This window comes from Staurois parvus, unplaced genomic scaffold (assembly GCF_062004578.1).
Source record: "Staurois parvus isolate SC_StPar_1 unplaced genomic scaffold, SC_StPar_1.0 ptg000299l, whole genome shotgun sequence".
Taxonomy (NCBI): domain Eukaryota; kingdom Metazoa; phylum Chordata; class Amphibia; order Anura; family Ranidae; genus Staurois; species Staurois parvus.
In genome coordinates this window covers 24822842-24838971 of record NW_028318095.1, presented here as the reverse complement: position 1 = coordinate 24838971, position 16130 = coordinate 24822842, and positions in this window count along the sequence as shown.

Sequence of the window (16130 nt, the reverse complement as noted above, 5' to 3'; positions counted from 1 at the left end):
CACGCATGATACAATCTGCTTATACAATTTTTGTACAGTTTCTTTTAGATTTACCAAAATTCTGAAAGTAGCTGCATAACTAAACAAGTCATTCACAGTAAATCCAATCAGGTAGATTATTGTGTTAAAGTGGTTGCAAAGGCTAAACTATATACACTATATTGCCAAAAGTATTGGGACACCCCTCCAAATCATTGGATTCAGGTCTTCCAATCACCTCCATAGCTACAGGTGTCTAAAATAAAGCACTTAGGCATGCAGACCGCTTCTACAAACATTTATGAAAGAATGGGTCGCTCTCAGGAGCTCAGTGAAATTCAAGCGTGGTACTGTGATAGGTTGCCACCTGTGCAATTAGTTCATCCATGAAATTTCCTTGCTACTAAACATTCCATGGTCAACTGGAAACAACAGCAACTTAGCCACGAAGTGGTAGGCCACATAAAATGACAGAGCGGGGTCAGTGCATGCTGAAGCGCACATTGCGCAAAAGTCACCAACTGTCTGCAGAGTTAATAGCTGAGCACAACAACAGTGCATAGATAGCTTCATGGAATGGGTTTCCATGGCCGAGCAGCGGCATCCAAGTCTTACATCACCAAGTGCAATGCAAAGCATCGGATGCAGTGGTGTAAAGCACGCCACCACTGGACTCTAGCGCAATGGAGACGTGTTCTGTAGAGTGACAAATCATGCTTCCCTGTCTGGCAATCCTGTGGACGTGGCTGGCTTTGGTGGTTCCCAGGAAAAGGGTACTTGCCTGACTGCATTGTGCCAAGTGTAAAGTTTGGTGGAAGGGGGATTATGGTGTGGGGTTGTTTTTCAGGGGTTGGGCTTGGCCCCTTAGTTCCAGTGAAGAGAACTCTTAAGGCATCAGCATACCAAGACATTTTGGACAATTTCATGCTCCCAACTTTGTGGGAATAGTTTGGGGATGGCCCCTTACTGTTCCAACATGACTGCACACCAGTGTACAACGCAAGGTCCATAAAGACATGGATGAGTGAGTTTGGGGTTGAGAAACGTGACTGGCCTGTACAGAGTCCTGACCTCAACCTGATAGAAAACTTTTGGGATGAATTAGAGTGGAGACTGTGATCCAGGCCTTCTCATCTGACATCAGTGCCTGACCACACAAATTCACTTCTGGAAGAATGGTCAAACATTCCCATAGACACACTCGTAAACCTTGTGGACAGCCTTCCCAGAAGAGGTGAAGTTGTTATAGCTGCAAAGGGTGGGCCAACTCAATATTGATCCCTACGGACCAAGACTGGGATGCCAATAAAGTTCATGTGCATGTAAAGGCATGTGTCTCAATACTTTTTGCAATATAGTGTATTTTTAAAAATACCAAATATGTTATACTTACCTGCTCTGTGCAGTGTAATTGCACAGAGCAGCCCCATATCTTCTCCTCTGGGGTCCCCCACTGGCACTCTAGGCTCCTTCTGCAAGTGCCACCATAGTAAACTGCTTGCTTTGATGGCTCACGTATGGGCTTGTTCCGGAGCCAGGATGTGTGCTTCCATAGCCACACACAGCGCTGCTCCGTCCCGCCCTCTGCTCCCTCCTCACAGGATTCCCTCCCCACTGCTGACTCTGAGTCATGTGAATGCAGGGATAAAGAACCACTACAGATGGGCACAGTGCTGAATTAAGTGAGGCAAGTATTTAGTCGGGGTGTAGCAATACAAATATTGGGACAGGGACATTTTATACTTTATTGCAAACCTTGTTTGTAAAATAAAATGTAACTATGCATTGTACTTACATTTTCAGTGTCCTGTGTGTTGTTATGACCAATTATGGGGTACTGTTCCCTTTCGCTAGCACCAATGATGAGGTATTACAGCTAGGAGTCACAAATGCATCAATGTAGTGAACAGTATAGTAACAATTAGTATCAGCAGAACATGAAGCATAGTAAGAACAAATAAAAACAAAAGACTGAAAATTAGACAAAAACATTCACACTATATTTTGTTTATACTATGCTACGTTTGTTAAGAGAAGTGACATACCACTAATCTTTGCACTGGCATTTCCTGCTGTCTAATACAGCACTGATGGGGGTTCTCTATAGGTATTTGTGTTCCATTTACTGCATGGAGAGTTGTTAAAATTGCAAACATTGGGCAAATGGTAAATGACTGTGACCTTCATGTTGAAACACACATAAACTTTGCTACTTGTTAGGCCCCGTTCACATCTAGTGATTTGGAAACGCGAGCAGAATTGGTGCATTTCTGCACACATTACCAATTCATAACAAAATGCACAACATGAGTTCAGGTGCCATTCATTCCTAATGGAACCCCAACCACGGTGTGATTTTGCCATGATTGTCTGGAAGCAAAATGCGTGAAATTGCAGCAAAGCATGCCTGAAAAACCGTCCCTGCCAAACTGTGCTGCAACAAATGTGCATAGGGCAGCCCATTCACATGAATTCCCCCTGATGAAGCCACGTGACCAGTGGCGTAACTGGTGGCGTAACGCATAGGGGAGGGGCTTTGACGTCATCAGTGATACCCCACGAGGTGAGATCTTGCATGGAGCCCCAGTCCGAGGGAGACGGACAGTCGTATTTAGCCTCTTCCATTTTCTAACAATTGCTCCAACAGTTGATGTATTTTCACCAAGCTGCTTGGCAATTACCCCATAGCCCTTTCCAGCCTTGTGAAGGTCCACAATTTTGTCTCTGGTGTCTTTTGACAGCTATTTGGTCTTGCCCATGGTAGTAGTTGGCGTCTGACTGACTGTGGGGTGGACAGGTGTCTTTAAAGAGCTCAGACAGGTGCTACTAAGTTAGATTAATGAGTGGAGTAGAGGTGGACTTTTTAAAGGCACAGTAACAGGTCTATGAGAGCCAGAATTCTTGCTGTTTCTTAGGTGTTCAAATACTTATGTTCAGCAGTGCAAGGCAAATAAATTCTTTAAAAATCATACAATGTGATTTCCTGATTTTTTTTTTTAATTCTGTCTCTCAGAGTGGGAATGCACCTACAATGTGAATTTCAGACCCCTCCATGATTTCTAAGTGGGAGAACTTGCAAAATCGCAGGGTGTTCAAATACTTCTGTTCCTCACTGTATATATGGACTTTTTTCTGACTTTTTTTGACATGTATATGGACATTGCTTTTGGAAATTGATATTGGTTGATTCATTAAATCTAATTTTATCCATATATCATTTTGACACGTATTATTAATAGAAGCAGTTGGATGTACTTATTATTTATATTTAGTCATTTTAAGTGAAGCGTGGCACAATTTTGATATTTAGTATACGTGAATAGGCTGCTTTATGTGCAACACATGGAAATGTACATAAATCACCCTTAAAATCCATGAGAGGGAATGCGTATTCCCAATATGCGAGATGTGATGGGGCCTTATGTTAAACATCCTTTAACTGTTTTTCTAAGCCTTGTGCTCAGTTCTTCTACTGTATGTTGCAACCTTTGAAAAAAAAAAAACATATGTTTTACTCTATACATGTATATAGCTCTTCATTTCCTTCTCTTTTTTTAATTAGGACTGTATTAAAAGTTGAATTCCAGGTATGGACATTTTTACATGTTTACATTGGTCCAGCTTGGATTCCCCAAGAACCTGGAAATCAATGAAGCAGAAACTTGTGCCAAGTGGTTGGCCTGCTGTCTCCTGAAGACAGGAGGTCGGCCACTTGGGATGGGTGCCATTCAGAGATCACTTTCATTTTCTCAGTGAATGCAAAGCGTTCTCTGATTGGACAAGGTGGAGAGGTGGAGCGGTAAAGCCAGCACTGACTGCCTGGGCCCCATCCACATTGATCTACACTTGTGGGAAATAACTAACTGAACAGATCCTCCAGCAAGGAAACACAGTTCATATGTGACCCAGAGAAAGATAAATTCCTCTTAAGCGCCTAATCAATTCTGCATCTTTGTTAATATGTAGCGCTGTGCTGCTCATTTCTCTGCTTGTCATTTATCGTGCACTGCTGATGTACAGCTGTTTATCTATTTCCATATCCATCCTGCTCCCCTCTGTGCTCACTGTCGTCTTTCCATCCACATCATCTGCCCTCCGCTCTGTAATCATTCCCCTCTACTCTCCTTTTCTCTGTGATCACTCCCCTTCTCTCACATCCATGCCGTCTACAATACCCTTTGTTATCACTTTCCCAACTCTGCTTCTTTGTCTGATCACTGCCCTCTTCCAACCATGCCATCTACCCTATCCTCTGTTACCATTCCCCTCTGCTCTCTTTTTGTCTGTGCTCATTTACCCCACTTTCATCCATACCAATTCGCTGAACATTCTCCTCCTGTAACATCAATGCCCACTCTCCTCCCTCTGAGATGATTTTTCTCCTTTTCCATCCTTTGGATCCATACAAGCATGCTTTGCTGCTCTTGATGATAATTCTCCACCTACTCCATTCATGCCCACTTTTCTTTCCTCTGCGATCATCCATACCTACTGTCCTCAGTGATCATTATCTTCCTTTTCCATTCATAATCACTCCCCTTCTCTCTGCAGTCATTCTCCTTTACTTCCAACCATGTATTCTCTGCTTCCTCTGTGATCATTGATCTTATCCACCAATACCCATTATCCTTTGTGATCACTCTCATTGACTTTCATTCTTTCCCATTCTCCTTCTCCCTGTGATCAATATACTCTCCATTGTAGTACCCTCCTGAAATAGGTTGCTAGCAAAGTTCAGGTAAATTTAGTCTTTTAGGCTCCTTTATAAACATTGGAGCAGTATATGATTACTTTTGGCTGTTCTGGGGATCTCACAGGCTGCAGGCTCAACTACTTCTCCCTGCCGTCTAGTAGGTTCTAGAATATAGTGGGCTGGAAGAGGCAGACCCTGAGCTTGAATATTGATGGAACTCTAGTTATTCACTGGGGAGATGTTCCCAGAAGGAGGAGAAGGAGCCCATAAATAGTCTGAGGCCTGAAGCAGCAGGGTCCAGGAGGAACAAATCTCAACCCTAAGGGCTGCTGCCCTTTGGGCAGGTTAGCTGAAGCCTATTGCAGAGAATTTACACAGATCCCACCTCAGAGGGAGCTGGGGGGGGGGGGCTATTTCTTTTGGATCAGTCTTGAGCCAAGTCAAGGGAGTGCACTGAGGATTCAGCCTTGAGATTCATGACACAGGTGTGTATCCAATATTGGACAGAAGGTATCCAAGTATCTGGAGACTCAGTGAGTAGAGGCCTGAAAGTGGGATACTTGTGACTGTCTGCTGTTTAGCTCCTTTTGAGATTGTATCAATATTGCCAGAGTGAGATTTTCCCATTTGGTACTTGTGTTTCTATTCTTTGCCAAGAGGTGTGATATCCCTGACGGCAGTAGAGTAGAGCGTGTCCTCCAAATTGTGGAGAATCCCAACACTTCCCTGCACCTCATCCAAGTTCAATGATCATTAAACCTTAAAAAGACACTCACTGCCTAGTTATTGCTTTGTGAGACTGTTCATGCTGCTGTGTGCCTGGCTGTCAGTGAACCCAAATGGGAAGACAATCTGGGATAAATCAGCGGAAACTGTTGGGGTCTGCACTACACTATACTTTCTCACTTTTTTCCAAGCTCTGACAATGATCCTCCACTTCCATTCATGACCACAGCTGGCCACTGCTATTCCCTGTGTTAGCATTACCCTCTACCTCCATCCATTCCTACCCTCCTTCTCTTTGTGATCATTTTCTGACACGTCTCCCATGCCCATTCTCCTTTGCTCTGTGACAATTCTTTTTTCGCTTCTATCCCTGATAGATCAATAATAAAACAAAAAAGTAGACAAAAGAAATGTATTTATTACACAAAGCATTCCACAACAACATTATAACTACATACATCAGAAAATGTCCCTTCTCTCAACTGTATTCCATTCATGAATGGATGCATATTTGCTAGTTATTTATTATAAAAACAAACATGAAAAAAAAAGCATGCACAAATGTGAAACTCATAGTAAAGTGTCCATGACCCCACTTTCACTATATCTAGTCTCTCACAGAACATGGAAATGCAATTATTTTAGTTAATATAAACTGCTAAATACCTTTTCTCATCAGTAGTATGCTGATTAGCAGTCTTGTGCCTTCTATCAGTGTCCAGCTGAGCACTGGTTAAAGCTTGTAGGAGAAGTTTTCATTTTCCTCTGACTGTCCTATGGGGCTGCATGATCCCTGACCCTCTGTCTGGACAATGCTGATTGGCCCTGTGCTGATCACATGCACCCTCCCCCCAAAAAAAACTCTCTAGCAACACACACCAAACAATGTGGAGGATTAACCCCTTAGCTTCCACAGTGAGTATAACAAGCATACTTTACTATATATACCAACTGATTTTACTGTTGTGGGTTTAATAACACTTTACGATTTCCCCCCTATTACTGTTCTAGGGGCAACTCAAAATTTGTGATTTTCCTTAACTTTCACATATAGTGATAACAGTAAACAGTACAAATAGAGAGGGTCAATCTTCCTAATGATGACACATGCAGTAATAAAAGCCTGGCAGGTGTTCTAATACCTCTCCATTCTATCCAATACAAAAAAAAATGTTTTGCCTTAATATAGTATTATTATAGTATAATAAATTATATTTATTTTCTGCAGAAATAATTCTAAATATGTTGTCTGAATATATATGATACTTTCCCTTTAACTTACCACCAAGATCAGTGTGTTGAGGAAATAAAGAAAATTAGTTTTTGCTTTAATAAATCAGTACCTCCAATTGCGTTGAAACATGTTACTATGGGATGCTGCTGTTGTGTTAGGATAGCATTGGACTTCGTTGAGTAATTGTCTTTAATGTGGTGGTCTAAGAGCCAGGGTGCACTATAATAATTTCTCTATGGGACTTTATCATTTACATTTTTATCCCTGAGACCAACCAATGTATGCTGACCATGCATTTAACTTTGTATAGCTGATTGTGAGTTGGTTGATGCCTGCTGCTTTCTGCAGAGATGCCATATGGCAACAATGCTGGTTCATTAAAGTAGTAATGGACTCTATGTTAGCTGAGATAAACTGCTCCCCTAAGGCATGCAGCCTTCTATACAGAGAAAGAGAAGTGATCAGCACCTAATGGTCTACAACAGAAACAATTGCAGGTGATTATGGTGAGATATTTTTTTTTAAATGTGCCTTTTTCCCTTTCCTAGATGGGTTGCCGCCTTTGATGTGAAGTTTGGCCTTTTTGCCTCCCTCGGGCACTTCTATTCTGATTTATTGAGTTGTTACAAGTCAGACACTGAAATTATTCTTCTCTTCAAAGAGTTGGGAAAAGGTACTATAATAGACAATTGTAGGAGCACTAACTATGCCTGTTCATAAAACTGCATTCTAGATAATTGGAGTGTGTTTATAAATGAAATTTGGATTGTGATTGGGATTAGTACCTTTGAATTTGGCTATGGCTTGGAAGAAATTTGTGAGGAAATGCAATTATTTGAAAATGATGTGTTTTGTGTGAACACTTGAAGATAGTCTGGTATATGGAATGCAATTATTAAAAAAAAAATTAACATAAGTATTTTAAAAGGAATTTGGTGTAAACAGAGAAATGCGAGTGTCTGCCAAAACATTAGTCAGGGATGTGATCTTTACTGATAATTAAATATTATAATCCTGACATCATCATCATTACTACTACATCAGCTGTGTGAACAATACAGTGACCTGATTCTAAAAGACTGATTCAACCTTCAGGACCTAAAGTGATTGTATAGGTTCTTTTTTATTTTTAAAATAACGAACATGTTATACTTACCTGCTCTGTGCTATGGTTTTGCACACAGCAGCCCCAATTTCACTCTTCTGGGGTTCCCCAATAACACTCTTGGCTCCTGCAGCCTTCCAAGTAACTCAATCCCTCCCTTCCCACCCAAAGCAAGATGTTTGTGCGGGCTTGATCCCGAGCCGAACTGCGTGCATCTATTGACAAACACAGTGTGGCTAGGCCCCGCCTCCCACTCCCTGCTCACTGGATTTGACTGACAGCAGCAGGAGCCAGTGGTTCCCACTGCTCTCACTGAGTCCAGTAAGGAATTGAAATTGACCTCAGATAAGTATTTAGGTAAAAAAAAACTCTAGCCTTGACAACCACTTTGAACTGGCCATAAAATGATTGAAATTACTCGAATGAAGTTGATTGTTTAATCAACTTTTGCTGAAGGGACATGCTGAAAATGTTTCTATCAATCAGCATGTGGGCAGGGCTTAAGAGTCCTAGTGGGGGACACTAGAACTACACTGCTAACTGCCTAGGTTCTAGGCAGGAATTTGCTATCATGCAAAATCAGCATTGACCCCCAGTTCACATATATGTAAGCCGTGTACCGGGGTGGGCTCCCCAGGATACAGTGAAGTCACGAACGAGGAAAGCAACCCCAACACCAGCTTTTGCCACAGCAGAATTTCACTTAGATGTGGCAAATAAACACAACCACAAATGCTGGAAACATACAATAAATTTACATACACCCAGCCCAAAGGCTGAGACCCTTGTGCTGCACAGCACGGCACCTTCTGATGGATGAAGGTAGAAAGTGAAGTAATTTACCTACTGGCGGGCACAACTAAGCTGCCACACCTTACCTGTTATTACCCTAAAAGAGCAGGAATCAGTGTATGGGTGTATGGTATGGGCTAGCCTGCAGTCCAGCACAACAGCTTACAATCTTACACAAATCTACAGTATTCCCTCTCCCATAACTGGTCCTGTAGCACGTGCCTGAGTATTCCTTCTGAGCAAAACGCCAGTCTGGCTTGAGTTTGTAGGATTTTATCAGCTCTCCAATGTGAAATGTCACTTTAAGTTGTGGAGTCCTTCCAATGATCAGTAACAACACTTGTGGCCTGACACAAACAGAGACCCTAACTAACTAACTATAGGCCTGGACTCAGTCTCAAGGCACCAACACTGAAATGAGGTGCGTGCACGATCTTACCGACCCGGGTCTGATTGCATCCGCTGGTGACTCTGAACAGAACAAATGTCTCTCCAACAAGCATGCGGTCTCGCCGTATATGTTGCTTAGTTCCTCTGCTCTCATCAGAGCCCATTTATTTGAATGGCATCCCGTACCCGTGACACGCAGGGAAGAAGTCCCTGCACTTCTTTGGAAAACACAGCCCGCACGGGAACCTCGGTTCCCAGTATGGTTGCGTTTTCCAGTGCAAGCGGTGTGCCATTAGAACTAATGGCACCTGCCCGCGGGTCCGCATTTCTCTGTGCGGGTGGTGCGGCTGCACGGATTTTCATGCAGATCCGCAGCGGCACCACCCACACAGATGTGAACCTAGGGTAAAGCACTCCAGAAGTGAGCAGCAATGGACACAATTAGCCCTATAACAACCCAAGTCTACTGGCTGTCCTCTTAACACTAAGCACTCCAGACACTACTCCAGTTAGAGAACACCAACTCCCAGGTATGCAGCATTTAGGAACCAGTACCACAGAGCCTGCACCATCATCTACCAACCCAGCAATACCTGTCGCATCATTCCCAGTGACAAGTGAACAGTTACTAATGGATACAGGAAATGAACCTCACTCTGTAACTATGTGCTTTCTTTCTCTCTCTCTCAGGGGCCCCTCTACATCTATCCCATAACTCCTAGGTTAGGTCCCTAGGTACTCTGTGCCACAGGTCTGATTAGGGAACCAGCTGATAGTGAAGGAGACAAGCAAAACACCCCTTCACTACCAGAGAAACCGTTTCCCTACGCCAAGTCACCCATTCCCTGGCTGGTTGGTTGACTTAAGCAATGATACATGTATGGTTGTCCCTAGCAATGGCAATATAGCCTACACTAGATAGCAAACTACAGACTGGACTAAAATGTACTGTATCTCCTGTAACCTACAGTCCCCTTGTTACAAGCCTTTGGATACTCTTTGCAATGGATACTCCTTCTTTGGATACTTTGGATACTCCATGCAATGCACCACTTAGAGAGACAAGAAAAGACAGCAGACTTAACCCTGATAAGGATCCTTTCACACGGGTAGACTGATCAGTTAGTTTTTCAGGCGGACCCAATTGGACCTTCCATTGCCCTCTATGGTGTGGTGGATGTAAACAGACATGTGTCCTTATACTCAAATTATCATGCATTATCTATGAGCCCTATGAAGACCCTTGCACCTCTGAAGAGTGATCGAGGTTGAGGATAGGTCAAATCTCAATGAGCAAAAAATTCACCTCAAAACATTAACAAAAAGTCCATATAGACATAAACCATAGTCCATAAGTATGAGAAGAAAATTCCACAATCGATGGTATTATTGTAGCCAATACTGTAAGTGCAAATGTAGATAAACTTGCTTCAACTGGACACCAGCGTGCACACCATCACCAAAGTAACGAATGAAGGCTTACCGGAAATGGAGACCCCTTAATTACAGGGGGTCCCAACCAGCTTTATAATGTAGAGCACTGGCAAGCTTCCTGTATCACGCCCCAAAACATGGAACTTCCCGGACTCCAACTCAAATGAAAACTCAAAGTGTAGTGCCACACAAGGTCATGAAAGAAAAGACATGCCTCTCATAGTGCAATACGTATCAAAAAATTATTTATTTGTGCAAATAGGATCCTACTTACAAGCTGTAGAACAATTAAAAGCATTCACATGAACCGTATTCAAGATGGCCAACAGTGCGATAACGTCAGAGGGAGGCTCTGCCCGACATGTTTCCTCATCAAAAGACGTCCTCTAGGTGTGCCTTCAGTTGATTGGGGATTTTGCACGGTTTGATCTGACATACAATATGTGTCCGTTTACACCCATCTATGTCCGTCTAGCAGATCGACAGTCGGATGTAAATGGACAGGCGGTCTGTTTACATCCAACTGCCCATAGAAGACAGAAGGCTCTGCATAAGTGGAGCGGACATGGACCTGTCATCAATTTGCTCAGTGGGGATCAGCAGACAGGTATGAATGGGCCTACCTGCAGAACTTGAGTCAACATAGAAAAAAACAATAACCCCTTGGAAATACCTGCTTACAAGTAAATTAAAACAATATAATAAATGCTGCGCTGCTACAAGTGAAATGTGTGAAGGTTACTATCCTGGGTAAGTGCCCACAAACTCTGAGCAATGTAACACAACTAAACCAAAATACAAATAAGAATAATACAGTGTATACAATATACTGTAAAATAACACAGTGTCCATCTTAGAAAGTCCATACTGTATATACCAGGGGTGGGCAAACTTTTTGACTTGAGGGCCGCAATGGGTTCATATATTGGACCCGGGGGCCGGACCAAGAGTAGATGAATGATGTGTATGTGTCATCCATAGTAAGTATAGTAATATTCCCCCATAGTAAGCATAGTAATTAATCCCCTATATAGTAATTCATCCCCCATAGTAATTCATCCCCCATAGTAATTAATCCCCCATATAGTAATTCATCCCCCATAGTAATTCATCCCCCATATAGTAATTCATCCCCCCTATAGTAATTAATTCCCCATATTAATTCATCCCCCATATTAATTCATCCCTCATATAGTATTTCATCCCCCATAGTACTATTCCCCCCCAAGTAGTAAGCCAAGTCCCCCCTGTGTCAATTCACTTACCTTTGCTCCGCGCGTTCCTCTCGCCGTGTTCCCGCGCCGTTCCGGTCTTCAGGGTGGACTGTGAGAGGAGCCTAGCTCCCCTCACGTTCGTCACGCTGCCCTGCCTACACACATCCTGACAGCCATCCTGACAGCATCACGCTCCACAGGCCGGATTAAAAGGTCCGCCGGGCCGTATACGGCCCGTGGGCCGTAGTTTGCCCATTGCTGGTATATACCATAGAATAAACACAAAATGTATGTGCAAAATGTCACTCAAAATTCATGCTTGCTCCTATAAACCATCACCGTCACTCTTACTGCTCCTAGGTTCAAACCTCCATGCCACCTCCATGCTCACAGAACTCTCACCTTCAATATACTTGAATGCGCCTATAAGGGTTCATTTACTGAGGTTCCTTCGCTTTATGCATCCTCCAACACGCTCTCTCCACAGGGGGCTCTCCTTACTTCCTCCCAGTCTCTTGACCCAAACAAGGTGCAAGTCCCCTTTAAGAGTCACTTAGGGTCATATTCCCTTCATTTATATAAGGGAAATAGAGGGATCTCCAATAGTGTAGTATGTTCAAATAGATAAATCAATTTTATTAAAAGTAATGCAAGTGTTAAAAACTTGTAAAAACACCATAAAAATACATAGAGACCTGCAGATCACACTACCGGTCCGTGTCTGCCTCCAGCCACACCCTATGTGTTGCATCACAGTCACATGACTTCATCAGGGTAGGGCGGAAGGCAGAATAATAGTCTTTAAATAGTGTGTATTACTTCTATCAATTGGTGGCCATTTTGTTGGAGTCACTGGGGAATAACATTGTGGTGGCCATTTTCCCTTGGTCTTGAGACATATAAAACCTTTGGCAGTCATTTTCTTGAAGTCAATATATGTTCTAAGTATTACAAAAGCTGTTAACAGCTCAATTCATTCTAAAAGTATAAATAAAAATTTATGATACAGCTTATATCATAAAACAAAGTTAACATAAAGATAAATATAGCCTGTACGGCCATTCACTTAGGGTGTAGAACATGGATCAATGGTGGCCATAATCTTAAAATTTATACAGTGGGTTTCCTAATCACTCTAGAAATTGGCTCACTATGGAGAGGATCATCATGTATTAGTGAGTACCAGCAACAGGTTAGGTGACCCATTAGTACTATGAGGTATTGATTATCCCACAGTGTATGGTGGTTAAATGTTTATTCTCTCGTATTACTTCTTCATCGATATAACTTGCACCATTGTCATTGTCTAGTATATAACCACTTACCCTCTACCTAGTGGGCCATAGAAAAGAATATTTTCTCTTTTTTTAGTTAGTTTAGTTTTTTCTCTATTCTCTCTTTTATTTTTGTGGTAAACATTGGAATAATGATGATTTTTGGTTTGGTTTGCTTTTCTTTTCCACATGTGTGTCTTTTCCAATGTTTCCCCCCATTTCCTGTCACAGAGACACAACAGGAAGCAAGTGGAAATCTCTCCAAAGTGAGGGGAAATCCCACCTCAGATAACTGTCATTGGAACAAATATTTCCACTGAATGATACCCCCCTCCCGATGTAAGTGAGAAGAAAAAATAAATACGTATATAAACGTTGCGGTTTTCAAGTGGTTCAAATTAAGAAATCAGCCTTAAACCCGGTACCGTTTTTTTTTCAGTGAATGGACGGCTTTCACATAAAGCTCTCGCGCTGCTGGATCTCTTTCCATAGCGGTGGAGGGGGACCCCCCCGCCACTCGCTCTCATGCTTACGGTTAAGGTGGGGCCTCCTCAAGATGGCGGTGATGAAAGACTCTATGGTCTTTGATTGCCTCAATCATGATGGAGGACCCTAGCAATGTTATGATGTCACTTCTGGTTGGCGGCGAAAGTAAATATTTTTTCTCTTTTAATTCAAAAGTTTAAAAAAAATGTTTTTTGATTTTTTGTTTTTAAAAAGGTAAAGAAGAGGTTTGGGGTCTTTTTGACTCCAAATCTCTTCTTAAAAAGGACCTGTCATCCATATTCTATTACAAGAGATGTTTACATTCCTTGTAATAGGAATACAAGTGATAAAAAAAAATTAAAAAGGGACAGTGTAAAAATGTTAAATTTAAAAAAAAAATTATTAAAAAAACTTTTTTTAAGCACCCCCATCTCACCATGCTCGCACTCAGAAGTAAACACATACATAAAATGTGCACACATATGTAAACGTATTCACAGTTAACATGTGAGGTATCACCGGGATCATTAGAGTGAGAGCAATAATTCTAGGACTAGACCACCTCTGTAACTCTAAACAGTTAACCTGTAAAAATGTTTAAATCGTTGTCTATGGAGATTTTAAATTACCATAGTGTGTCGCCATTCTACAAGTGTGTGCAATTTTAAAGTGTGACATGTGAGGTAGTTATTTTCTCGCCGTAACATCCTCTTTCATATTTTACAAAATAATTGGGGTATATATTGTGTTTTATTATATTTTTAATTCACTAAAAAGTGTATTTTTTCCAAACAAATTGTGTTTGAAAAACCGCTGCGCAAATACCATGTGACAGAAAAAAATTGCCAAAAAATATATATACACACACACATATATTTATATATATATTTTTTTTTTGGGGGGGGTTAAAAGTAATATTCTAGCAAAAACACTGATTTAAATTTGTTAACGTCATAGAAAATGCTTGGTCTTCAAGTGGTTAAAGTGTCACCAGGGTCACCGGAACTAGTGCCCCATTGGAAGATTTCTCCTCTATTACTATTCTGGTGTCAACTCAAAATTTGGGGTTTTCTTTTGCTTTCACTTTCCATGATAACAGTAAACAAGACAGGACAGGGGTGAATCTCCCTAACAGGAGCACATAAAGTAATAAATACTAACAGGTGTTCTAATCCTGCTACACTTTTTGCAAAACTAAAAAAAAAAGAAAAAAAGTTTTGCCTTTAGTTGCACTTTAAATTTGGAATATTTGAAATATGGGGATATGAGAAAATGTAACACGATGGGAGTACAGGTTTGGATCTCTGAATGACTGAAAAAAATAGTTGTTAAAATCTGTAATCATTAGGTTATAAAACTACCACCACAATGAAAATGGGTCCACTAACCAATCTGCGATCAGATCAGGGGTGGACTGACAACTCATGGGGCACCCAGGAAATAGGAAATCATGGGGCCCCTGTGTCCTCTCCCACACTCAAACCACACCCAAAAAAGCCTATGAAAGGTACCAGGGGCATCTCATGGGGCCCCCTACTGACCCTGGGCCCTCGGGCACTGCCCGAGTGACTAAATGGTCAGTCTGCCCCTGGATCAGATCAAGGGTTTTAATACTTTCTGGTATTACTGGTTGATAGGTTGACATTTTCAGATTGCTCACTCTCTTTCTAGCCCCTATGCAAACTTTTCTTTATGTGACTACTGTAGTGTTAAAATATGTCACTAGTTTTAGGTAGATTGTGTATTTCTGATTTATCACTTCAGGTTGGGTTCACACTGGTGCACTGCCTTTTGGCTGCAGCACAGGTGTATCCACAATTTTTGTGCGTTTTACCTGCAGTCCCATAGAATTCTATTAAGTTATGCTTTTTTGTAGTGTTTTCTGAAAGAGTAGCAATGATGCACTTATTATTTTCTTGTAGCTGTTCTGTTCCTAGCCTAAAGTAAAACCTAGCTATTGACATCATGCTGATACCTAATAGCAGTGATATGGGAATGATTCCGCAATCCAGCAAAGGGAGTTATTGGTACATATTGGGCAATCCATTAGGAGGTTTAGATCATAAAAAGTTAAGAATGCCTATTTTACCAATTTACTGATATGTGCCTGCTGGACCATGTACTTGTATGAAAAAGTATGCTGTTCTCTATGTATTGCTTCCTTTTTGTGAAATCCCTGGTATTCCTGCTAGTCCCTCTGCTTTCCTATTAAAAGCAGACCACACTAGGCATGAGAGCACAGCGTGGACAGTTTTTCGGCTGTGCTGGGAGCTAATCCAATGATCAGAATTGTGCTGACACCTCCCCCACATGCACAGTCGGTCACTGGGAAGATCAGTGTGCTGCTGTTTCTCCTGCCTAGCTCTCTAAGCTCCTTATACAGCTGAGAACTGAGGGTATGGGATCAATTATAAAAAAGTGGAAACCAGTATTTATGTTTTATAATTTTTTTTTATATGTGTACACAAATGTTTTGCCTTTCATTTGTATTTTAATCTGAAAAAAGTTGATTTCCAAGGTGAGGGTCAACATATTTTTTTTAATCACTGATGTATAAAATAACTTTATTTACAGGTGTGACATACTGTCCCGTGTCTGCCATCTAAATATGGACAGTTTTTCGGCTGTGCTGGGAGCTAATCCAATGATCAGAATTGTGCTGACACCTCCCCCACATGCACAGTCGGTCACTGGGAAGATCAGTGTGCTGCTGTTTCTCCTGCCTAGCTCTCTAAGCTCCTTATACAGCTGAGAACTGAGGGTATGGGATCAATTATAAAAAAATGGAAACCAGTATTTATGT